We start from the raw sequence: 24875 nt of genomic DNA, 5'->3' as shown, positions 1-24875 counted from the left end.
TTGCTTTGTAGGCACCAAAATCCAGACAGTGATCAGAATTTATCATAACAGGCTTAGGCATACTTAATTCTATGTTGGATTTATTTTTCACTGTGGCTCCATTCAGATCACACAATCTGAAACAGTGCAATAAGAATAACAAAATAAAAACCAACAGTGTATAAAACCAAGGGACAAGATTTGGGAATGATACACTGAGATTTAACAGGTATGTTTTACAAAAAATTGTGAGAATTTTAATTTTTTTATTTATTACATTTATATACCATCCTCTCCTTGCGGCTCAGGGCAGTTTACGGAGAAATGCTATGAACTGAAATAGGAAGAAAGCAATGAAAACTGACTAAATTTCACAGAAGTTAAACAACCTTATTATGTATGATAAAATGCCCCCTTGAACAGCACCCTTTGATACAGTTGTATATGAATACTGTGGGAGCTTTCCTGACCTCATCAGACAGGCCATTCCCCCACGTGGGAGTCACAACAGAGAATGCTTGACTATGGGCAGCTGCCAGTCTTACCCATTTGAAAGGTGGCACCTTCAGAAGGCTTTGCTCAGAAGCAATCTGATTCCTATTTGAAAATGACCTTCCATCCAACTGACCTGTGGATGGTAAAAGGCAGTCCTTTATTTACTTAATATACGCAATTTATCTTTGGTGCGTTGGATACTTTATTAACTTCGTTTCTTCATGCACGCTTCACACTCCTTTCCTCTTTTTAATATACCTTGAGAATTCTATGTTATCCTGGTGTGATCAGGAGTTTTGCACTTTCTGGTGTATAAAAAGGCAATGTTTTCTATCAGAAGATTCTTGCTTTGCAAGCTACAAATCATATCTAGGCATATCCTTTGGCTCTTTCTTGGATGGATGTCTTAAATGCTTCATACATCTCAATAGTATGTTTGTCAGTATCATGTCCACTTTTTTAGAGTTCAGGGACCAACAAAGTTTTATTCAAGGTATGAGTTTTCATGAGCACACACACTTCCTCAGAAACAATACAATGGATACAATATCTATGTCCACTCTTTGTTGCGATACAGCAAGCAGTATTATGAAAGTTCAGGAAACAGACATGCATGTCCACTGATACAGGTGGGGAATCTGTGCACCATCCTGAGCAAACCGGTGAGCTCCAACAGTTCCCCAAGAGAAAGTAAGAAAACATTATTGGCACTTGAGAGTGTGTGGCAGCCTTTCTCAACTTTTTTTTTACCATTGAGAAATCCCTGAAACCTTCAGGTTTTGAGAAACCCCAGAAGTGGCCCAATCATGCAGAATATGGTCAGGAAACATAGCTGTGTATGTGCCCACGTAGGGACCCTCCCCCTATAAGCCCCTCATTGGCCACTGAGGGCAAGGCGGGATGAGTTGACATGACCATATATGGTCATATCACCTGATAAATGTTTAACACATTTTTAAAAATTATTTAAAATAATTAACTCCCATTCATTCAGGAAATTCAGGGCTGTCAAGAAACCTCAGGGTTTCATGAAAATCTTGTTGGGAAAGCATGGTGTATGGTGTTCTATAGCACATCTGCTGAAAGAAGTTGTAACAGGAAAAAGGGGGATCCAAAGAAACAGTGATGTGTGGTCAGGACCACTTTTCATTAGGAAGGAATTGCCTGCTTCCTGACAGTTTGGGAGACCAGTAAACTCTTGGTTTGGACTTCCGTCCTTAACGTGTCTGCTTTCTTATCAACCCCTCTCCCCACCCAATCATTCACAATATTGTAGTAATGTGGCCCCAAGAGTAAGAGTTTGTGGGTCCTTCCATTTGTAGATTCTTCAGTTGCTTTCTGCAAAACAACCACCATAATAATGGTAATTAATAATTATTTGGATTAATGCTGTCAAGTAGCAAGGAATTTCCATCAGCAAAAGTTTGCCTTTCAAAATGAGTTCTTTTACCTAGGTCCCAAAGGTCAGTAGCTAATTTGACAAATATTCTCTTTCACTTTTATTGGCTTATCTGTACCTCAAGTTAGGTCAGTTACATTGGCAATGCTAACAATCGATAGATGAATGTAAAAACTGAACAACCCTAATCTCTGGGGCTCGCCTGCTTCTTTTATGCACAACATTTCCAGCACTTAATTGAAAGAAAAAAATTAAAAGGTTAAAAAACCAGACGCCAGTAAAATCACAAAATTTAAAATAATATGCTAAAACCAGCATTAAAACAATTTATCACCATACGGGCCACACACTTTCTGAACCAGAGAGGTCAAAACCTCTCTAGAAGGTTTTGCAAAAAGGAACTCACCTCCTGTGGGAGGTCATTCCAGAGCCTCAGGCAATTGTGGTAAAGGCCCTTTCAGCAGATGTTCTTACCTCCCAAAGCAATAGTAGTTGCAGGAGGGCCTGACTCACAAGGGCAGCTGCTATGGCGTCTTGTACAGGGCGAGGCAGTTTCAAGTAAGCTCCAGACTATGTCGAAGGGCTTTAAAGGAATGCACCAGAACCTTTAATTCAGGAACAAACAGGCTGTCATTTCTGGGATGTCTTCATATGAAGACCCACATAGAACAGTCAGTTCTGCTGGTTATGAAAACACAGATTAGCATGGAAAGATCTGCCTTCTTCTACTTCAGAATAACAGCAGTTGGTCAAGGTATGATCCAGTATCTCCTCTGGGTTCCATGCCTACTGCCACTGTGTCTCCCCAGAGCACTGCTGTTCTCCAGTGACATTACCTCTCCTTGTCTGAGTTCAGGTGTGTTTTGTTTAACCTCCTCCACATGACCAAAGTCTGCAAGCTCTTGTTTAGAACTAAGACACGGCTTTCACTTAACATACTATAGAGCTGTATGATATCAGGTAATACTTTGACCATGGCAAAATCCATTGCTTTCAATCACCATGGCATCAAAATCTAGTCCAGCACAGAAAGTTAAATCTAGTACACAACATATAAGTGTAAATTCTATGAGAATCTGGAATTGTCCCATATTTGCCATGGAAATTATCTAGTTCTGAGGTGCACAAGAGCCTTGGCATGAATGTTGAAGTCATCTAGTCCCATCCATCCTGGAGTTCTGTAGCAAAATAGATCTTCAGATATTCCAAAGATACTATCTTGCATCTTGATTCTCATACTATGCATGCATTTAAAGCAGACCTTTCCACCAAGCAGAAATCAAGATAAAACTATTATTTAACACCCTCCTCCCAAATACCAAGATTTAAAATCTCAGAACTGCCAATAAATACAAATTTAGTCGTAGAAATCATAGAATCATAGAGTTGGAAGGGATCTCCAGGGTCATCTAGTCCAACCCCCTGCAGAATGCAGGAAATTCACAACAATCTGCCCATCCACAGTGATCCTGAAGGCAGGCCTAAATAAAAAAGTCTTCCACTGCCTCTTGAAGATTGTAAGTGAGAGGGTCAGGCCCACCTCCCTGAGCAGGTTGTTCCATTTGGGCTACCAGTCAATATCAGGATCACTGACCGAGCAAAATATTCCCATATATTTTGACTCTTTGATACCTCATGCACTCTATGTTAGCTTCTGAAGGAAGACATGCTAATAATTGACTAAAGGTGAATTTAATACATTGTTAATTTCACAATAGTGGTACACCAACAACATTACCTATCTGCGGTTAAGGAATAGACAGATATGTGCATGTATGTTCAGTATCAGATCTTCAGAAGAACTCTAAGGACTTTACAATGACTCTTAGTCTCTAGCACAGTAGTTCTCAACCTGGGGGTTGGGACACCTTTGGGGGTTAAACGACTCACAGAGGTCACGGCAGGGCAAGCAGATTGGCCGGTGGGGGGGGTGCCATCCGCACAACAGCCTTGTGGGGTAGATCGAGATAGAGCATTCATCTGCCTGGAGCAGTGGGAAAGAGTGAGATCGGCATGGTGGGACAAGAGGCAGAACTGAACTGAGAAACCCCGGGGGGGGGGACAACTTATCTTCACACCCTTGGTCAGTTTCAGTTTAATTTCTGTGAAAGAACACTTGCATAATTTTATGGTTGGGGGTCACCACAACATGAGGAACTGTATTAAAGGGTTGTGGCATTAGGAAGTCTGAGAACCACTGGTCTAGCAGCTTGTGTAGTCTTAACTTCTAGAGACATGTAGTGAAAGCAGCCCTAACTTCCAGAGACCCGCAGGGAGGCCCCTGAAGCCAGAAACACTTGTAGGCTAACAAATGTTTTAAAAGAAGTATCAGAAATACTTCTCCAAAACCCAAAACAAGGATATTTTTTTAATTTGGTTTGTGTAAGCAGATACAAGAAAGCCTTTAAATGTGGCACACCACAAATCAACAGCTTTTTTTGTGAAAACATCTCTAACTGCTGTGAGGTACTCCTTGCAGATACTTTAAAGAGGCTCCAGCTGACGCAGAGGACAGTAGTTACTTTCCTGATACGTTTGGGCATCTCCAGATACATTACAACAATGCACTTGGTTTGCATTTACTTCCTCCAAACTCCTAAGCAAAATTCAAAGTGCTAATTTTACATAGACTCTCTACTGAGTGATAGAAGTGTGGTTGCCTAATATTTTGTAAGAACAAAGAGTGGTAACTATCCTTACAGCAAACTTTAAATAGTAAGAATGGAAGAAATCAGGCCCTGAGGCTGAGGAAGGGTTTGAACTCCAGGTTTCAATGTCAAACAAATTTCCTAAATTCACATAAATTTTCAGGTAATAATTATACAGTTAATTATTGTGCAAGGTCCAGGCATCTTTCTTCAAGGAGAGCCAGCACAGTTTAGTGATTAAAATGTTGGACAAGGGCCTGGGAAACCCATGTTTTAATTCACCACAGAAGCTTACTAGGTGAACTTGGGCTAGGCAGTTTCTCAGCTTCACAGGGTTGTTGACATGAAAATAAAATGGGGCATGCAATTCCAGAAAACTTTCCTGGGAGAAAGCCCCACAGAATAACAACAACAACAATAGCTGTTTTTTATACCCTGCTTTTCACTGCCTGAAGGAGTCTCAAAGTGGCTTTCGATCACCTTTCCTTCCTCTAGTCTATTTGATCATATGCTGCCTCTTCAACGTTTTGCTTGAGGAGACTTATCAAATAAAAAACTACAGTATTAAATGTAAAACTATTAAAACTATCAATTGGACATAAGCAGCATAAAAACTATCCATAAAACAGAAGCAGACTGATAAAAAGCTGATAAGACAAAACCTTTAATAAAAATCCTGGGCAAAAAGATGAGTTTTAGCCTGGTGCCTAAAAGGAAGTCATGTTGGAGGAAGGTGTTCCAGAGGTGAGGTGCCACTGTGGAACGTGCCCCGGATGGTGTTTCTACAGTCACCATCTTCTTCATCTCTGAAGGGGAGAGGCACAAAAGGCGGGGCTTGACAGCAGATCTTAGCTGGTAGGCTGGATGCTATATGAGATGGTCCTTCAGGTACCTTTATTGCAAGCTGTTTAGGGCTTTAAATGTAATACTCTGCAGGTTGTATAGTGCCTGGAAACAGATGGCTACAATCTGAAGACACATGTTTAGGATTGTTCTCTTAGGCTCCTGTGACGCAGCACATGTCTCCCCTAATTCTGAAAAAGGTCAACGCACAAATAACTATTCCTTCACTACCCTGTGAAACATCTTCCATGACACCCATAGTAAGGAAGTGGAATAGTGTACCAAATTGGAGAGGATCTGGTTTGAAATTGCAAGTTTACCTGCCTTGAGACTTATGACTAGGATAGGTTAAATGCTTAAATATATAAATCTTACATTGCCTTTCTGGCAGCTACTTTATTTTCTTCTGTACCCTTGCCCTCTCCTTCCATCTAATTATGCCTATGGATGCAAGCTATAAAAATCAGATTGAACTCAGTGGCAAGAATAAATACTCCATTGACACATTCAGTGAGATCCCTTTGCAGGTTTTCCTTCTCCTACCTAAAGAGCTTTCTACTTGATCCTTAGACAAATTAGACATTCTCACTGACATAGATCTTCTTTATCATAATATTTTTATTTTCTTTCCCCATTATACAGCCAAGCTACCCAGGAATTTGGATTGTATTTTTTGTTGTTACTAGTCTACTTTATGTCACATGGCCACAAACTAGGTTTGATTTTCACTTGGAGCTTTTATTTTAAAAAATCTAAGCATGTACGTGTGCCAAAGTGACACATGTGAAACAAGTCACATGCCAGTATGCAGGTAAGATGCTGTATAAGAACCCATATGTAGTTATATTGGTTTTTGAGGGTTGTTCAAGCCTGATTTATATAGAATTTTTTACATAGGTATACGTTTGTAGTAAAAAAGAAACAATTTTGGAGAATCACCTCAGTATAGCAAACCCAGAGCTAGTTTGGTGTAGTGCTTAAGAGTGGTGGCCTCTAATCTGGAGAACCAGGTTTGATTCCCCACTCCTCTACATGCAACCGGCTGAGTGCCTTCGGCCAGTCACAGTTCTCTCAGAGCTCTCTCAGCCTCACAGAGTGCCTCATGTGGGAAGAGGAGGGGTAGGTGATTGCAAGCCGCTTTAAGGCTCCTTTGGGTAGTATAAAGTGGGATGCAAAAACCCAGTTCTCTCTCTGTATTTTAGTTACTTGTCATTTGCCCTTATTGTTTGTGTGAATGTGTTTTATATACTGGTACTTTTAATGTAGACTGATGCCCCCACAGATTTTCCCCATCCTCAAGCAGATAATAACAATTATATTTTAATCCTACGAGTCTTTGGTGCTGAGATTTTTTTTTTGCATAGTTTCCTGCATTCGAGTATTACAATCTGGACAGTCTTTCCATCATGCCTAACAACATTTCTCTTTCTCTTTAGATCCCTCCCCCTTTTTTCGCTTAACATGCAGCCTGGGAAAAAGTTTTGGTGAATTTAAAATCTTGCTCACTTTGATATTTTAGTTACATCAATAAAGATATAACTCACTGTTGCTTTTAGATTTTTCCTAGTAGAACAGCATGGCATTCCTATTGGATTTTTTACAAAACCAAGCCCTGTTTGGATTTTTAGTTCAAAAATTAGCATAGTGTAGTGGTTAAAGTGATGTACAAGGAGCAAGCAAACCTGAGTTCAGATCTTCACACTATCATATCTTTAATTGTGTCACCTTAGGCCAGTCATGCACTCAGGCTAAGCTACCGCATAGGGTTGTTGTGAAGATAAATGGAAGAGAACCATGTACCCTAAGACCCTTGGAGAAGGGGGGGGGCAAAAAGTAACCACCCTGATATCTGATAGATGGGCTGATTTTTTCCCCTGGGGTGAATGTGAAAATCAAATATGGAGTTGTGCAGACAAACATGGAGTTGCTGCATCTGTATCTCCTAAGCCTGCAAATATTTTAATATTTTTTCAGCTTAATTATAACTAAGATAAAAATGACTTGACACGACTACTCAATTAGAATATGCTGCAACACATCAGACTAACATCTATCTAAGCCAATCTGTCTCTAATGTTTTAAACCCTTTAAAACTATTACGTGTCAAGAAAAAAATCTGTTGTTTCTCATTAGCTACAGTCCAGGCTACAAAAAGGAATTAATTGAATATTTTTTTTAAAAAAACATTATAGCTTATCCAGCAAAATCTAGGATTTTAGGAACTTTTAAGGTTTTTTATTTTTATTTTTAAGGCCAGCTGACCAATAGATGCCTTTGGGGGGGGGGAAACAAACAGAACCTCCTCCATAATGGGTCCAGCAGCACCTTTAAGACTAACAAATTTTATTCAAGGTATAAGCTGAATGCACAAGAAAACTTGTACCTTGAATAAAACTTTGTTAGTCTTAAAAGATACCACTGGATATATATGACTCTCATCATAAAGAGCTCCCAGATACAGAGGTTTTACAAATCTGAGATAGGATAGTACAGCCAAATATAGATATTTTTCTTTGTCTGGTTTAGTTTCAGGAACTGCCTCATCTTAATTGTCATCTGCTCAAAAGGAATTATGTTTTTAAAGTTTTGGAGCTCTTTCTCATACTGGACGACACAGAATTTTGAGGCTTGTACATAGGAAGCCGCGCTCTTGGTAGCCTCTTGTTCTTGGGCTTCTGTCTTAGCCGACTGAGTATCCACAGGCTCAGGAACTTGAAATGCCTCATACTTCTTCTCAAATTAATCTACCATGCCAGGTTTGGCAATTGCAGTTTTATCAAAAGTACAGCCAGTGGCTGAGGGAGATTCCAGAAATGAAGCAAGCTTGGCTGAAAGTGCATCACTGTGTGTTTTCAGGGCATTGAACATGGGTTTCTGATTGGGTTCAGCAAATGCCACCCGGTCTACTGATTTCTAAGTAGCTCTGCAGGCCAGCCATTGTTGTAGTCTTCAGCAACTCCTTACTCCCACCAGAAAACCTGAATTACAATTCATGTATATTAAATGTGTGTTTTCCCCCCTAAACAGTTATTCAGTATCCTGGATATAAGGTTAACGCCAGCTAAAGTTAACCACTGTTTAATTCCAGTTGATTTCTCTGGAATGGACATCACTCACATCTAAGTGGGTATAACTTAGTGGGATCATGACCTAAGTGACAAACCTATGGCTCTAAAAGAAAACTTTCAGAATTTTCTCCCCAGCGTAGACTTGTGTCACTATTTTATCTACTGCCTTCATGTTATGCTTACCTCTTTGCTTCAGAAACTCTCCCTGGCAATGAATGTCACTGGACAATATTATTTATTATTTAGTACTTTTCTATCCAACCCTTCATCCAAGCAATACAGGACAGCATTCATTGTTCTGTGCTCCTCAGTTCCTTACAACAACCCACTGTGAAGTGGGTTAGGATTAGAGAGTATGACTGGCCCAGTGTCACCCAGCAAGCTCCAGGACAGAGTAAGGATTTCAGCCTAGGTTACTCAGGTTGTAGTTTCACTCTAATCCAGCCTTTCTCAACTTTTTTACTGTTGAGAAACCCCTGAAACATTCTTCAGACTTCAAGAAACCCCGAATATGGTTGGAGAGCAAAGCTGTGTACACACTCACCCGTCCCCCCCTTCCCACCCATTCTAGGCCTATCACTGGCCAGTTTAGGGGGTCAATGTAACCATATCTGGTCATCTCACCCAATAAATGTTTAACAAAATTAAATATATATATATATATATATAGAAAATTAATTAACTCCCATTCATTCGGGAAATCCTTCCAGGGTAGTCAAGAAACCTCAGGCTCTGATTGAAAAAGCCTACTCTAAGCACTACACCACAATATGGAGCAGATTTTTACAGTGCTTTCAAATGTAGTTGACAGAGCATGTGTTCTGCTATAATGGAACCTGAATAGGCCAATTTTAATAGATTAGTAGTCATCTTCTTCTTGGTGTCAAAGGCTCAGCTCAGAGTCCTGGTTTTAAATTAGCACTAAGGTGTGACCTCAAAAATATATGTTATATCTGAAGGCATCTGTACAAATGACAAACATTTCCATTGTAACACTCTTGATAGTCAGTTCATAGTCTGAGGAAGAGTGCTTGCACTCGAAAGCTCACAACTTGAATACATCTTTGTTGGTCTTAAAGATGCCACTGGATTCTGATTTAGTTTTGTTGTGCTGCTTCAGACCAACACGGCTACCCACTTGTTGCTGTCAGCAAACCCAGGGAGGATGGGGCAGCTGCCAAGGCCCACTGCTGTCACCCCCCCCCATGCACACACACACACACTCCATGCTCCCACCTGCACATGCTGTCATTGGCACTGGGGAAAGAGCTGCAGGTGGTCAAGCAGTGTAACCATGGGTGGTGGGAAGGTTTGCAAGAGGGCAGAGGAAGGACATACAGGCAGATGAGAGACATGGGGAGGGGCCGGTGGAGGGAAAGAGAGCAGAAGAAGGAGGAGGACTGATGGAGGAGTGTAAGAGGCCCTAGGAACTTTCGGCTCAGGCCCCACCAAAACCTGGAACCAGGCCTGTAATCTCTCTCTTCAGTATATCTCTCACCACATATCTCCCCAACCTGCCCAGTCCAAACACTTAGCTCTTGTGTTCTCTCTGTAGATAATGGCTTCCAAGACTCTTTTGCAAAGAAAAGTGAGGCAAAATATGAAAAGATGCCTGTTTCAGAACTTATTGTCCTCAGTAATAATGGATGAAGGATCAACGCCGTTTTCATGCAACACACCTGTTCACAAGAGACAAAATGAAAACAAGGTTGGTATGTGAACAAAAATCTTTAATTTCACCAATTCAAACACTGGACTCATTATGCATTTAAAATTGAATTGCTGTCATTTAAGAAAAACTAAAAGCACTTGAAGTATGCCTTGTGAATCAAATGCTCTGTCTCAGCTCCTTACACATAAAATGGGAATGGTAGTGACTTACCCTACGACAACTATTAAACTGAACTTTAAATGATTAATAAGATTTTTTTTACATTTTAAGGCTTACGTAGACTATGGCCAGGATGCACCAAAAAACTCTGCTGTAGGAAAAGAGTCAACATTTTATTTTGAATGGCAACATAAATGTTTTGAAAAACAGCACAGCAGGATTCTGTTTTAATTTGTCTTGATGTGGCTTAATCAGTCATGTCACTGCTTTCTGTCACTGGTTTCTTCTTGCCAAGAAACCCTTGTATCATGTAATTTGACTATCCTACCAGTCATATCAATCTAGAATATATGCCAGCCTGCTCCAATGTTTTGACCGTGGAGGAGCCCTGAAATAATTGTTCAGGCTTTTAGGAGCCCCAGAAGTGGTCAGTTGACCACACCTCTGTGCTGCCACCACCTCGAAGTGAAATCACCATCCACATTAACAAGCAGGCTTGAGGAGAACTGAAAGAGGGAGAGACAGGTGGTGGGTTAAGGCAGGAGTAAGCATGCAGGTTTTGCCACCTCCCTGGCACAGAAATCATGAGAGCAGTCACTCAAGCTTCTGGGGGAGGGCGGAATGGAAGTGGCAAATTTTCTAGCTTGTGACTGAGTCCGTTAAAGCAGGAGGGGAAAGCTGAGGACCCCCTCTGGAGCTCCCACAGACTCTTGGGGGTCCCTGGAAACATACGAGATCCAAGAGGTTGTGCAGATTACCATAATATTGTTTTGCTAGCAGCCACCACAACAGTGTTAGTTTTAATCATTCTTATCACTCTTTCCCAGTGTACTTTTTAAAATAACTTCTTGGGCCTCCTCAGTATAAGTGCGTGTGTTTGGCTCCACCTACTATGAGAGCCAGTTTGGTGTAGTGGTTAGGAGTGCGGACTTCTAATCTGGCATGCCAGGTTCGATTCTGCACTCCCCCACATGCAACCAGCTGGGTGACCTTGGGCTCGCCACGGCACTGATAAAACTGTTCTGACCCGGCAGTGATATCAGCGTTCTCTCAGCCTCACCCACCCCACAGGGTGGCTGTTGTGGGGAGAGGAATGGGGAGGCGACTGTAAGCCGCTTTGAGCCTCCTTCGGGTAGGGAAAAGCGGCATATAAGAACCAACTCTTCTTCTTCTTCTATGATGGCCATTTTGGTGTGCTCACTACCCATAGGCTCAAAAAGGTTCGCGATCCCTGCAGGAGGTGTACTGGAGTCCCGTGTTTTAACAATGTCAGTTTCGACAATCACACTGCCCTGATTGGTATTTTAAAAATCCCATTCTGCAACTATACAATCTTGAGTCTATCTGTTAGCATATGAAAATATTCAGTGCCAAGTTATTAATTCCAAGATTTACTGATAATTTAGAATTTTAATATTAGTTCAATTTGAAGAGCTGCTTTTCATATTTGTGAATCTCAAATGAACTGAATTTGTTTTGCATAGTACTGTTTTAATTTTGAACAGCCTAGTTTGTCCCTAAATAATATTCTCTTTGGGGTTATAGCTAGAAAATGACAGCTTTGATGTGATATCAGATGTATGTTAGTTCGACACAATATTTGTATTTTCAGATCACTCTTTGTACAGCAAAGCAAAGCAAGGTAAATACATTAGCTGCAACTTGTAGAGTCCACCTGAGTTTGTGGTCAAAAGGCACATTTTATTGTGGAAGCTTATTCCTCAAACTGAGGTTCAAAGAGCCTTGAAAGTCGCTGGGGACAATATAGGTGGTCAAGTTATTTGTAAGGTCAGATGGCAAGTCTGTTTGATAGCCATAGTGAAACAGGGATAAGATCTGTATCATTACAGAATTCAGTAACCCTTCCTTTTGGAAGGAGCACATGAAGATTTCATAATAAAGTTTATTACAAACTTTGGAGATCATAGTAATAAAGCAGCTTTATTTATTTATACACAAAGTGAGATATACATACATTATACTTAGCAAAGAAATATAGGTAAAGGTAAAGGTGTGCAAGCACCGAGTCATGTCTGACCCTTGGGGTGACGCCCTCTAGTGTTTTCATGGCAAACTCAATACGGGGTGGTTTGCCAGTGCCTTCCCCAGTCAAAGAAATATAATTCACTTATAAATTAGAATATCGCTGAAACTATTTGTTATTATTAAATACACATGCATGCATATGAATGACTTCTGAATATGTATACTTACTGTTGTTTCCTGAAAACAGAATAAAAATAAAAAAGGTTTCTAGCCATCCTTTACTTTACTTTAATAATGATATCATACTTTTAATAATTTAATAATGATATCATACTTTTAATAATTTAATAATGATATCATACTTTTAATAATTTAATAATATCATACTTTTCCTCCAAAGAGCTGAAGGCAGCATGTATAGTGCCCTCCTTTTTATCCCAGTGAACAGAGTATATGGGCCAAGGTCATTCCTCAAGTTTAGGGTGGAATGAGGATTTGAACCTGGGTCCCCCTGATCCAAGCACAGTGTTCTAGTCACTGTATCACACTTGTTCTCTTGGCTACATAATAATGCTTAGATTGACATTATATGAGTGAGGGCTGATGAACTCTTGGGACTCAGAGGGGTAGGATTTCTAATGAACCAGAGCTGGGATCTACAATGCCATCCTAAACAAAAATATCAGTCTAAAAACTAAGGTTGCCAGGTTCCTGCTGGCTACCAGTAGATGATGGGGAGAAGGGTTGCCGGATCCAGGATGGGAAATACCTGGAGATTTGAGGCTGGAGCCTGGGGTGGACAATGACCTCGGCGTGGTGCAAGGCCACAGAGTCAACCTTTCAAAGCATCCATTTTCTCCATGGGAACTGCTCTCTGCAGTCTGGAGATGAGCTGTAATTCTAAGCCTGTATATATGCTTCTGTGCAAATTAATATTTTATCCCAGTGAGAGCTAAACACGCTTCCAATGCCCAGCCCCATTGCTGATGCAAATTACGCTTCAATGTTGGCAACTTCTGGAGTGTTCAGAAAACCTTATTGTATGTTAATTCTCTGCATATGTCTATGTTGTGCTAGGAGTCAGTCTAATCTATTAATCATGGATCCCTGCATTCTGTTGCTGTGTTGTGAGGAGGAAGCCAAGTGATCTTGAGAAATGATATTTTAGGTTTCTGCTAGGGCAGCCTAAAGTCTACCTTGCCACCTGCCACCACCCCCAAACTCAAGCTCTGCCTTCTCAGTCATCCCCCTTCAAGGAATTACCTTTTAAAACAAGAAGAAGATAAATCTGGTTCTTCTCTCATAGTTTTGGATTCTGACAACGGTTTGGGTTATGTTCTTTGCCACAAAATACCAACAAAAGAACAAAATCCAAAGATAACTTTGTGAGTGTTGTACTAGAGAATTTGGTCCCTTACATATAGAAGTTTGTTCATGCTGATAAGGGGACCAGTGAGGCCGAGCAGAATCTGGACTGCTTGGAGGACATTTAAATAAGCAACTAAGATTCCTACTTAGAGGAATGGGAAGGCGACTGTAAGCCGCTTTCAGCCTTCTTCGGGTAGGGAAAAGCGGAATATAAGAACCAACTCTTCTTCTTCTTCTTCTTCTTCTTCTTCTTCTTCTTCTACTTTATAGCTAAGAAACTCAAGTAAAGGACAGAGTAGGCCAAGATCACCCAAAGCAAAGCCAAAAAGGATTTGCACTCAGTTCTAGGTATATCCAGTTCTAGGTATATCCATGTAAGGAAAACCCTTTTTACATTTTCCTGACCAACCATCACCTGATTCATGTAGACTTAACAAGGCTGGCAAAAGTAAGAGAAATAACTGGAAATAAATATTTCAGAACAGATGATGGGATATTAAAATCATCTCTGTGGTCTAAGTTTATTAATTTTGTTCTTTGGACATCTAATAGGCACCTCAAGAGTTCCCTCTGGGTAGAAAGTTAACATCTGGAAAAGAAGGAACAAGAGTGCCCTAGGAATCCCACATGCAACGCTATGCCTTCTTCAGGGGGATTTCAATTTGTGTAAATGAGTGTTTTTAATTTGTCATACTATGCTTGATCTCTATTACCATCTCATTTGATGTTAAACCCAGTTTCACCCTCCTGACTGAATTCCATTTGATACATTAGGAGTAATTCTCTTCCCAAGGGGTTAGACATTTTCTCTCAACATAAAAGTCGCTTATTTTGGATAAAGAGACGATTAGATTTATCTTTAATATTTTAATGGCAGTCGGGATTATTGGGTAGGCAGCCCCGGTTTCGTTTGCTGGTGAGGGATTAGACTCTAATAAACTCTTCAGATTGAGATTTTTCCTCGTTTTGCACAAAGTACTTGTATTTATGATTTTTTTTTAAAAAACACCACTTCTTTTTAAAGTCATAAATTCCATTTCCTGGTTCCTATTAGTATTAAATCAAGTTGATTACATCTGTAGTGACTATTTGCACATATATCTTTTTAATTTTAACATGCACAGCATAAAATCTTTAATGGTGCAATTGAAGAGGCCTGCATTCCTGTTAAAACAGATGGAGCTGGATCCCCTGGCACAAAGTTAGAGGGTACAGGGGAGGCAAAGAAGAGGCAGATATAAATTATTTCTCAAACTGTTCCCTCAAGCCTTAGGGTAAATTCTTATATTAGCTTTCCCCCCCCCCCCCAACACAGAACATGTGTGTGTGTAATGCTCCAATGTTTAAGTTTTTATTCTTTTCCATGTGTCTGGAAACCGGCAATGCTCTCATTCCTTCTACATTGTTAGGATTGAAACCTGGAGACAGAAGGGTAAAAATAGCACAATTTTGTTTATGCATTTATAGTCTGACTTTCTCACAGAGACTCAGGGTGGCTCGCTATGTCAAGTAAGGCAATAATGAGAGTTCACACAGACAGTGATGCCTCTCTATCATACCATCATCATCTGTGTTTTGGGGGGCGAGATGATGGTCTGTCTCTACATAACACCCCACACAGGGTCGCTGACCAGCAGTCTTTGCTAAAGTAAAGCTAATTCGGAGGTAGGGGTGGTCCATGGGCGGGAAAAGGTCAGCAACATCTCCCAGCGCCGTGAGAGTGCTACGCGTGTCACTGGGGACGGCGACGGTCTTTTCGCTGCCTGCCGGGAAAGCAACTTGTGGGAATTAACAGGGCGGCCTATGCGGGCTGTCTCTTTCGGTGAATTGCAAAGTGGCCGGAATCGCAAGGGGCATCGGGTGTTCTGGAGACGTTTCCTCTGAAATGGCGCTTTGCGGCAAGCCCAACGAAGTGGCGGGCTCCTGGGCGTTAAAACCGAGGGCAAGAGAAAGGCAAGTGCCCTGAGGTCAAAACCGAACATGCCTTCACGGCCTCCGTCGGATTTTTGTTAAGGCTAATCGGAAACTTGGTAATAGAATAAAATGTCCGTAAAGTAGAAATCAATAAATGCTAATGCTCCGGGACTTTCACTGCCAGGCCAGCCTTCGTGCCCCCTCCCGCTCGCTCCTCGGCTTGCCCCCCCTTCCCGCCCTCCCTCCTCATCCTGCCCCTTTGATTTCAGTCCCTTCTCTAATCCCCACCTCATCAACTCTCTGGAAGGGTTGATCTGCAGCAGAAAATCCCTCATTCGGGGCAAAATCAGCTTAATTTGCAGCAATTTGTAGCAGGTCTTTGCTGGGATTTGAGTCTCAAATTATCCTTGCGGGCGGGGGCGGCAGGCCGTGCAATATGGGCCGCGATTTCCCGAGTCCTCTCCGTTTGCAGAGATTTGTCTGGGGAGTAATTACAGCTGCTCCGCCGCTCGGGTCCCTTCCCTGGGCTCCACCCGCCCCTCAACCGAACGGCAGGGCCTGGCACAGGGTTAGCAGCCAAACACGGCGACACTCGGGATTAGCAGCATTAACTGCAAATGCAAAGCAACAATTAATCATTTGCTGGAAAATACAAATGATTGGGGAACTCCCCGGGCTGGAGGACGGAGCGGGAGTGCAGTGGGGTGGGATGCAGGGCAGAGGGAAGGAGACTGGCGGCCCGTCCGATGGAGCAGCGGGGAAAGGGAAGCGAGAAGAGGTGGGGATCCACCTGTGGCCTCTCGGCTGCAGAGCACAAGCTGGCGAATTCGGTCTCAGGCAACTGACGGTCACAGTGTGCCTCCGCCCGGCCACCCAGGTTGGGACCCCACTCGGCAGATCGCACCCCTAGAGAAGAGATGCCCACGAAAGCCGCCCACGGGCGCTGCAAACCGATTTTGACTAGAGTTGCCCACTCCGGCTTGGGAACTTCCTGGAGATTTTGGGGATGGAGCCTGAGGAGGGTGGGATTTGGGAAGAGGAGGGACTTCTATGGAGGTGGTGGATTCTTCTTTGGAAGTTTTAAAGCAGAGGCTAAATAGCCATCTGACAGAAATGCTGATTTTATGAACTTAGGCAGATTGTAAGTGGGTGGGCGGAAGGGCCTGTGTAGGTACTTGGCTCTTGTGGCCATTTCTTGCATTGTGCAGGGGGCTGAACTAGATGACGCTGGAGGTCCAACTCTGATTCTGTGATTCTAGGTGAACTGGTTTCTGTCACCTGGAGATAAATGGTAATCCCAGGTGATCTCCAGCTGCTGCCTGTAGGCTGACAGCCTTGAGTATTTGAAGCAAGGAAACCTAATGGCTTCCAAGGTTTGAGATGAGGGTGTCTTCCACATGGGGAGGGCAGGGTTGTTGCTGCTGTGGCCGCTGCTGATACAGAGTACTGACAACAGGCCACTGGGAACTCTGACAGTTGTTATTGTTATTAAATCAGCTGGAATAGGCACTGGGTTGTCTAAATTCCCAGCTTTTTTAAAAAAGTGAGGCTCTCTAGCCCATTTCATTGCAAAAATATTCTTATCTCCATATATCTTTGCAAGGAAAGGAGATAGACTTTTGTTTTAATGAAAGCTAAGAATAAAAGCTGAAAGAGGCGGTCATTGACAGAGATGTGTGGCGAAGACTTTCCTATAGAATCGCCACTGGTCGGACAGGACAGAATGGATAACATCATCATCACAAGAATAAAAATCTCTCTGCAGTGGCGAAAAGAAAATGACAACAGTGGGGGAGAAATGGCTGTTACCTGGGCAGGACCAGAAAATTCCAATTTTGCAGCAATTCCACCCATGCAGCAGCCACTGTGATCCTTCCCAATTTGAGAAAGACAAGAGAAAAGCTGGGGAGACTTCAGAAAGTACACCAAAGCAACAATGCTCTGGGGAAGCGGGGAATGGGGGGGGATCCCAATGAACTCCAGGCAAATAATTGATGCAATAAATCAATGGATTTACTCCTCATACGAAATCTAAAATTTTCATACTCTTTTCACTATAATATCTTTAAGAGTAGTTTTAAGAGTAGTTTTAAAATTCACAAGGTATCAGCTACGATCATGCTGGGGGTCAAACAAATAAAATGCCAACAGTCCCTGTTGACCAGTTTTCTAGCTTATGTCTTGCTCCTCCTTTTGCAATTTGGGTTAGGGTTAGGGTTGTTCATGGGTTAGGGTTAGGCCATGTTGTTCATACTCTGGGGTTCTACATGGCAGGGTTGCTTTGAGGCAGCAGCAGTTTGTTTGTTTATCAGCATTTCAATACTGGTAAATTGTTTTGTGAATCAGGTCCTCCGAATTCCCAATTTTCATTAAAAAAAACTTTCTAGTCCCTTTCATTGTAGAGATATAAGGTGGAAAATACATATATGCAACAAAAGGGGATAAAGAGTTACTTTAAAAATTAAATCTGGGAATTGAGTGAATCTGTCTGTCACATTATAATTGTATAAGAATTTTAATTTGCCAATTAACTCACCCCCCTTTCCAGGTTCCTTGGATGGAAATGGCTACTATGTTTGTAGGACTAGGAACATCCAGATTTTTGCCACCCACATAGCAGTCCTCCAGGCTTTCTTTCCCACAATTTTGCAGTATATCAGGTTTGGGAAAGACGGCAAAAGCTGGGGAAAGCCCAGGATGTTGTGAGGAAGTAGGGAAAAAGCCTGCTTCCCAACATCACTGCACCCAGGGCAAATAGCCCACGTAGAAAAAGATCAGTTTAGTGATGTGAGTTGCTACAGTTCTCTGGAAACCAACTTGAATAATTTCCTGTAACTCATGGGAGGTCTATGCCAGAATAATGTCTGTTAATCTCTAAACAGCTGCTGGACCCCCCTTTTTATTTTGGTGCTACGGACTAGGACAACTGTCCAACTGGAATTATTGTTAAAATAATGTGGGTGGGAAGGTTTTATTTTGTTTCTTTGGCCCATGCATCTAGAAGGGTGACATTATGATGACATTAAAAACTAATTTTTGAGAAAAGAAAACCAAGAAAGTTAAAGGGTCTCATTGGCTGGATATTATGTAGAGTTTGCAGTAATGCAGTGGACCCAGCAAGCTTATGTTTGTCTACTAAGAAGAGAAAGCAGAAAGATGCTAGAAAGCAGGCACAGAAAACGCAAACATAACAGGAAGAAAAAAAAACATGAAATCCAAACAAGGGAAAAGCAAAGGAAATGGAGGAGAGGGAGGGAAGGGAAGAAGGGGAGGAGGGACAGATCAAGGTGGGGGAGAGAGAGACTGTATTTTCTATAATTATTGTGGATTGGCTCGGATTAAGGGCAACTAGCTATCTCTTGGTTTTTCCTTTTTATATAACAACTAATCTCCTTCTAATCAGTTATTATTAAATTATATTCCATTTTTAATTCATTCACAGATCACTGGTGGCACAATTCGGACATCTGGACAGATAATTGAATAGAGATAATTTATGTAAATGAGGAACACTTGTGTACAGAGGTGGGGGAGGGGACAGTCCATCTTTTTACCAGGCCAGTGATCTAAGCAGGAATTTCTGGGAGCTGCTGATATTCTCCAATGAGGTACAGCAGATGCAGCACAAGGTCAAGATGGTCTGCACTCCAGGCTATTAACGTGGAGAAGGAAACACTGCCCAGGGACAGTCATAACTTGCAGGCCAAAAAGAGGACAATGCTACTCTAATAGTGCAATCCTAAGCAGAGTTACGCCACTCCAACCGTAGTAACATAAATGGGCTTAGACTGGAGTAACTTTTCATACAACTGCAATGTAAACTGTAGTCTGATTCCTAAAGCTCTCGCATGCTTTCTGAAAAACAAAATCATCTGTAAAATGTCAGTTATTACCACAGGCCAAGTAATACAGTGCTTATTTTCATAAGACATAATCAAGCAGGATTTGTTAATTTGACTCATGAACAACCCTTCCAGAAGCACCAGGGCTTTCTTAACCATACTTGAGGAAACAACAGTTAGGTGAAACTTGGTATAAAATAACCAACTAACCACATCTAGGCTTGTGCACCAGGGGCCCGATCCAGCCTGATTCAGCTTCGCCGCCCATTAAAGTCAATAGCGCCATTGACTTTAATGGGAATTCTGGTGTTTCTGCCTTTCCCAGGGTCTGGGGGTTTCAGCTACCAAACTTTCAGGGTAGCTCCAGGAGACTCTCCCCTGACCCCCTCCGAATTTCACAATGATTGGGGACAGACTCTCCATTGGATAGAATGGAGAGATAGGGGCACCCTCTTTTGGAACCCCTGGAAGTGTATCCTGTGGTCCAATCGTTGTGAAATTCAGAGGGGGGGGGGTCAGTGGAGAGCCTCGTAGAGCTACCCTGAAAGTTTGGAGGCTGTAACTGAAACCCCTATTCCCCAGGCCCCAGGAAGGGCGGAAATGCCGGAATTCCCATTAAAGTCAATGGCGCCATTGACTGTAAGGGGTGCCGAAGCCGAATCAGGCTGGGTCAGGCCCCTGGTACACAAGCCTATCACACAGGAAGTTGGAAATAAAGCCATATAACTGAGCCTAGCCATACAATGCAAACTGCTAAGATTCACTCAGATTCCAGAGGAGTATTCACATTAGTTTGCAACAGCATAAACAAAACAAAATCTGTTTTTTTTCTTCAAGATTAACATATTTATTGCAGCATAAGCTTTTGTTGACGAGAATCGGCCATCAATGAAACTGCTTTTCCTTAAAATGTCCTATTTGAACATTCAGATGATTTCCAACTTGCTCTGAGATTTGTAGTCAGATTTAAGAAGTTTCTGACCAAATGCAGCATGCTTAGAATAGATACGATGTCTTAAATTTGCCCAAAGTGTATTAGATGAATGAGCCAAATGTAGTCCTCAAATGTCCCTCTGTTATGTAGATGTTGCTACTGATGATATTGTAGAAGGAGGCATAAACAAATATTGATTTCTCTTAACATTTGTTCATCTGCTGTCAATTTTGCCTTGCATTTGCAAACGTAACTGATTCCATTCACTGATGTCTGTCTTCTGAACCAGGGACTATCGGTACAAACTGCTTCACTGTGCAGAACTGTGCAGTTGCTTCGATAGCTGGTCATATGTTACTTTGATGGCATAGATTCACAGCCATTGATTTGAATGCTTAACTTTGGCTCCTCCAGGCTGTTTCTTGTAAATGCAGAAATCTGAGTAAAATTTTACAGTTCCTACATCAAACTAACAACCTCTGCTTGAAAGACAGTGCAGTCCAGTAGGGTGAAAGTCAAGAATTATAGTTTCCAGAATTCTTCCTTAGCACGATAGTCGCTTTGTTTCTGTGTCATGTTTACGTTAGGACAGTGGCTCCCAAACTTTTTCAAGCTGCCGCTTCCTCAGCTCCTAGGCCACATCCCTATTGCCCCATCCCCCCAAACATGGACAACTAATGCAGCAGTGCCAAACAGAAAGCACCCTTCTTCAAATGTATTAAAACTTTCCAAGCGCTGTCACCCACAGTCATTGCTCGGAAAAAAAGGTTTTTTTTAATGGAAACACGTGTCAATGAATACATGCAAGTGCGGCATGTTTTGTCCGAAAAGGAATGTTTTGGGAAGAGAAACCGAAAGACGCCTCTCTATGGAGCAATGAGTAAACACATATTTGTTGCCACTTGTATTTTCGTTTAAAAAAATTAAAGGGAAAAGGGTTTTTTGGTGGCACTAGGATATCGATTTCATTGGCTCTTCAGTTTGATTGACGGCCAGAGGCCAGCAGAAACACCACAAATTTGTAGTGATTCAGACAAGACCGGAAACTTGTAGGTAACGAAAACAGCACTAGTGGGAGAGCCTTTTTGCCGCTAGAAATGGCTGTGTGCGTTATCAAGACTTGCTGCTATTAATAGTAGCGCTTCACGATAGCACTTACATTTAGCTACATTGGTGGTTGTTCAGAATGGCCCAGAGGTTTTTCCAGCATCCCAACGATAGAGACGTTTTGGGAAGGGTTACCAACCCTGAGTTAAGAAATTCCTGGAGATCTGGGGTAGATCCTAAGAAGGACAGAGTCTGAGGAGAGGCTCAACAGGAATATGATCCCATCTAGCCTGCCTTTTGAAGCTGTTGCTTTCTTCAGGAAGTTAAGCAGAGATTATCCTGGTCAGCTCTGGGACTGGAGACCAGCAAGGAAGTTCACAGTTGCTACTACCCAGAAGCAGGCAATGGCAAGCCACCTTGGAACATCTCTTGCTAGGAATATGCAGCTGCAGCAGGAAGAGTCAGACTGCAGCCCCCCTAGTGCCCCCAAATCCTTCACTGCATCCTACGGCCCCAAAATGCCTAACTATTCCCCTACTTTCACTAAATGCTTCAGCACCCCTTGGATCCTTCCACTGCCCGGGGAGGGGGGGCACACTGCTCACTTGGGGAAATATTAAATATTATTGTATTACTGAGGATATAAAATGTTAGATATTCTGTGTGAGGGAGGGAAGTCATTTCACTGAGCATTAAATGATGAATTTTTAAACAGTGAGGTCAATTCATGACCATTCTTTTATAGTATGAACTCACCATAAATTGACTGCTGGGTGTGGGGGGCTGAGGCTTTGTGAACTAGTCTTATGCTCTTTCTGAAACATGTAAGAACTTGACTTAAAATATTACGTGAGCAGAAGGCACATTGCCTCCAAAAATACTTTCATTGACTCAGCTGCTGCAACTTGAAGGGTTTTTGTCTAAGGCACAGAACAACAATCCCAATAACACTTTCTCCCATCAGGTTTTCTTAGTCCAGCACTACTGCGACATGCAAGGCCTATTCAAATCATTCTCAGTTTGTCTATTAATTTAAGATATTTAAATCCTACTTAATTTCCTTAGATTAGACTTTCTCATCTTTTTTACACTTGAGAAATCCCTGAAACATTTTTCAGGCTTCGAGAAACTTCAGAAGTGGTGCGATCATGCCCTTCAGGCCCATCCACCATTTTGGGAGGGCAGGTTGACATGACCATATATCGTTATATCACCCATTAAATGCTTAACGTTTTTTAACACTTCCTCTCCGTTTGCCTCCAGAACAGCAGTTGAACAGAAGAATGACTGCACTCAGCAACTAGCTAGACAGTTAGTTCTCTCTCTCCTTTCTAGCCAAGTTATTTCTCTTTTGAATAAAAAACTATTTTAACCTTTAAGCAGCCCGGTGCTCTGCTCCTTTGCATATTCAAACTCTGACCACACTCATTGTGAATGGATAAAAGCATAAGGCATATTTCCAATGTATGTTTCAAGGCATCTGGTCTGAAATATGTAAATATTCATATAATTATATCCTTATTGCCAATGAGATGGCAAGAGTGAATTCAGACACATTCTGTCCCAAGGAATCCATCATGGCAGCAATACTTGAAGTATTTTGCAGTAGCAGAACTCAAAAGTAAATTGCAGTACTTTAGTACTCCATGAACCTGTGGTTGGACAGAATGTAAAGGAGGTTGGACTAGATGACCCTGGATCATACCTTCCAACCCTATGATTCTATGAAAAGTCTCTCCGGAGCAGTCTAATATGTATCATACCATTTGTACATGGAATGCTGGTTTGTACAGTGATCCCTATGTTCCTGCAACTATTTCAGACCATTCCAATGAGTCCTGTCTTTTGCAGCATTGACCCCAAAATATGTTGTGATTTGGGGAAGTTTATCACATGAGTTATTTCTGTGCAAATCAGTTAATACAAAGTCAGTACTTTAGACAAAACACACAATGGGGCCATTTGCTTTAAGTGGAAAAGAAGCTTATTGAGTGGAAGAGAAGCTTATTGAGAAAAGATAGGTCACACCAAAATATAACCACCAAATCTTCAGACAGGGAATCTAAGGTCTATTAGAATCTACGTTTATATTTTGTTTTAGCGTGTAATCTTTCCCTCCTTGTCTGATTCCCCTGTCATGCTGATAGCAGAAACTTGAGAGGAGCTTACTTTTTATGGCATTTTGAATGACTGGGGTCAATATACCCAGGAAGTGCATGTTGTCCTGGACCTGTGGGACCAAAGATATGTTACATAATAATTTGTGCATGACTTCCACCCTTGCATGACCTCCACCCTTGCATCAGTGTTGCACAAATGACGTAGTACAAAAATAAATCACTTGACAATGTCATGTGTCTTGACACCAATCTCCTTCCAGGAGCTTGCAAACCTTCCAAACCTCGCTACAAGAACAATGCTATTTGCCTCAGTCTGCTGGAAGCATGGTCTTTGCAAACACAATGGTCATAGCAAACACAGTTTTTCAACAACCCAAGAGACGACTCTACATATGGACAACACCAGACGGTCAACACAGAAATCAGATTGACTATGTGCTCTGCAGCCAAAGATGGAGAAGTTCTATACAGTCAGCAAAAACAAGACCAGGAGTCGATTGTGGTTCAGATCATCAGCTTCTTGTTGCAAAATTTAGGCTTAAATTGAAGAAAGTAGGGAAAAGCACTAGGCCACTCAGGTATGAACTAAATCATATCCCCGACGAATATACAGTAGAGGTGACAAATAGATTGAAGGAATTAGATCTGATAGACAGAGTGCCTGAAGAACTATTGACAGAGGTTCGCAACATTGTATAAGAGGTAGCAACTAAAACCATCCCAAAGAAAAAGAAATGCAAGAAATCAAAATGGCTGTCTGAGGAAGCTTTACAAATAGCTAAGGAGAGAAGGCAAGTGAAAGGCAAGGGAGAAATACACCCAACTGAATGCTGAATTCCAGAGAATAGCTAGAAGAGATAAGAAAGCCTTCTTAAACTAACAGTACAAACAAATAGAAGAAAGCAATAGAATAGGGAGGACCAGAGATCTCTTCAAGAAAATTGGAGATAGAGAGACGACTGAAGATGGTGCCGTGCTAGCCCGATCTGTATCGGGCTTCCCAGCCAGGCAGAGGGCCAAGAGCAGAAGCACCTGGGTGATCAGAAGCAAGATACGCGAATCTTGCTTGCAGATCGCCCCCAGGAACCGGGAACGGCATCCTGAGGGTCTACAGATCCATGGAGACTAAGTTCTCCGGATCACTGCTTCCTGTGCTGGGAGTCATAATGGCGACCCTGTCGTAAATAATCTTTTAAGCCTGGAACGACCAGCTGATAAAAGCCTGCATTTTTCCCAGAGCATCTCTTTTTTTTCTCCAGCTTGAAGAGAGCAGAAGTCTGAGGAACGCAAAAACTGTGAGTTCTTTGTTTGGTTTTCGCTCCTTCAAAGCTAGGCATCCCAACCCCCCTCCTTTCACCCGAACTAATTTACAAGAGAATTCTTTCTTCGGACGGGAGGCAA

The 24875-nt window shown here is 41.9% G+C and overlaps 1 long non-coding RNA gene across 1 annotated transcript in view; it reads left to right on the top strand.

The window, feature by feature from the left end:
- The window catches only part of LOC143830555 (uncharacterized), a 46397-nt gene that overhangs the window by 2710 nt on the left and 18812 nt on the right, over positions 1-24875 (top strand). The window contains exon 2 of the long non-coding RNA XR_013228529.1: positions 9988-10140. This is a non-coding gene — a long non-coding RNA (uncharacterized LOC143830555). The remainder of the gene's footprint in view (positions 1-9987; positions 10141-24875) is intronic.

This window comes from Paroedura picta, chromosome 2 (assembly GCF_049243985.1).
Source record: "Paroedura picta isolate Pp20150507F chromosome 2, Ppicta_v3.0, whole genome shotgun sequence".
NCBI classification, from domain to species: domain Eukaryota; kingdom Metazoa; phylum Chordata; class Lepidosauria; order Squamata; family Gekkonidae; genus Paroedura; species Paroedura picta.
The sequence above is the reverse complement of the archived record's forward strand: the minus strand, read 5'-3'. Positions and strand labels throughout refer to the sequence as shown.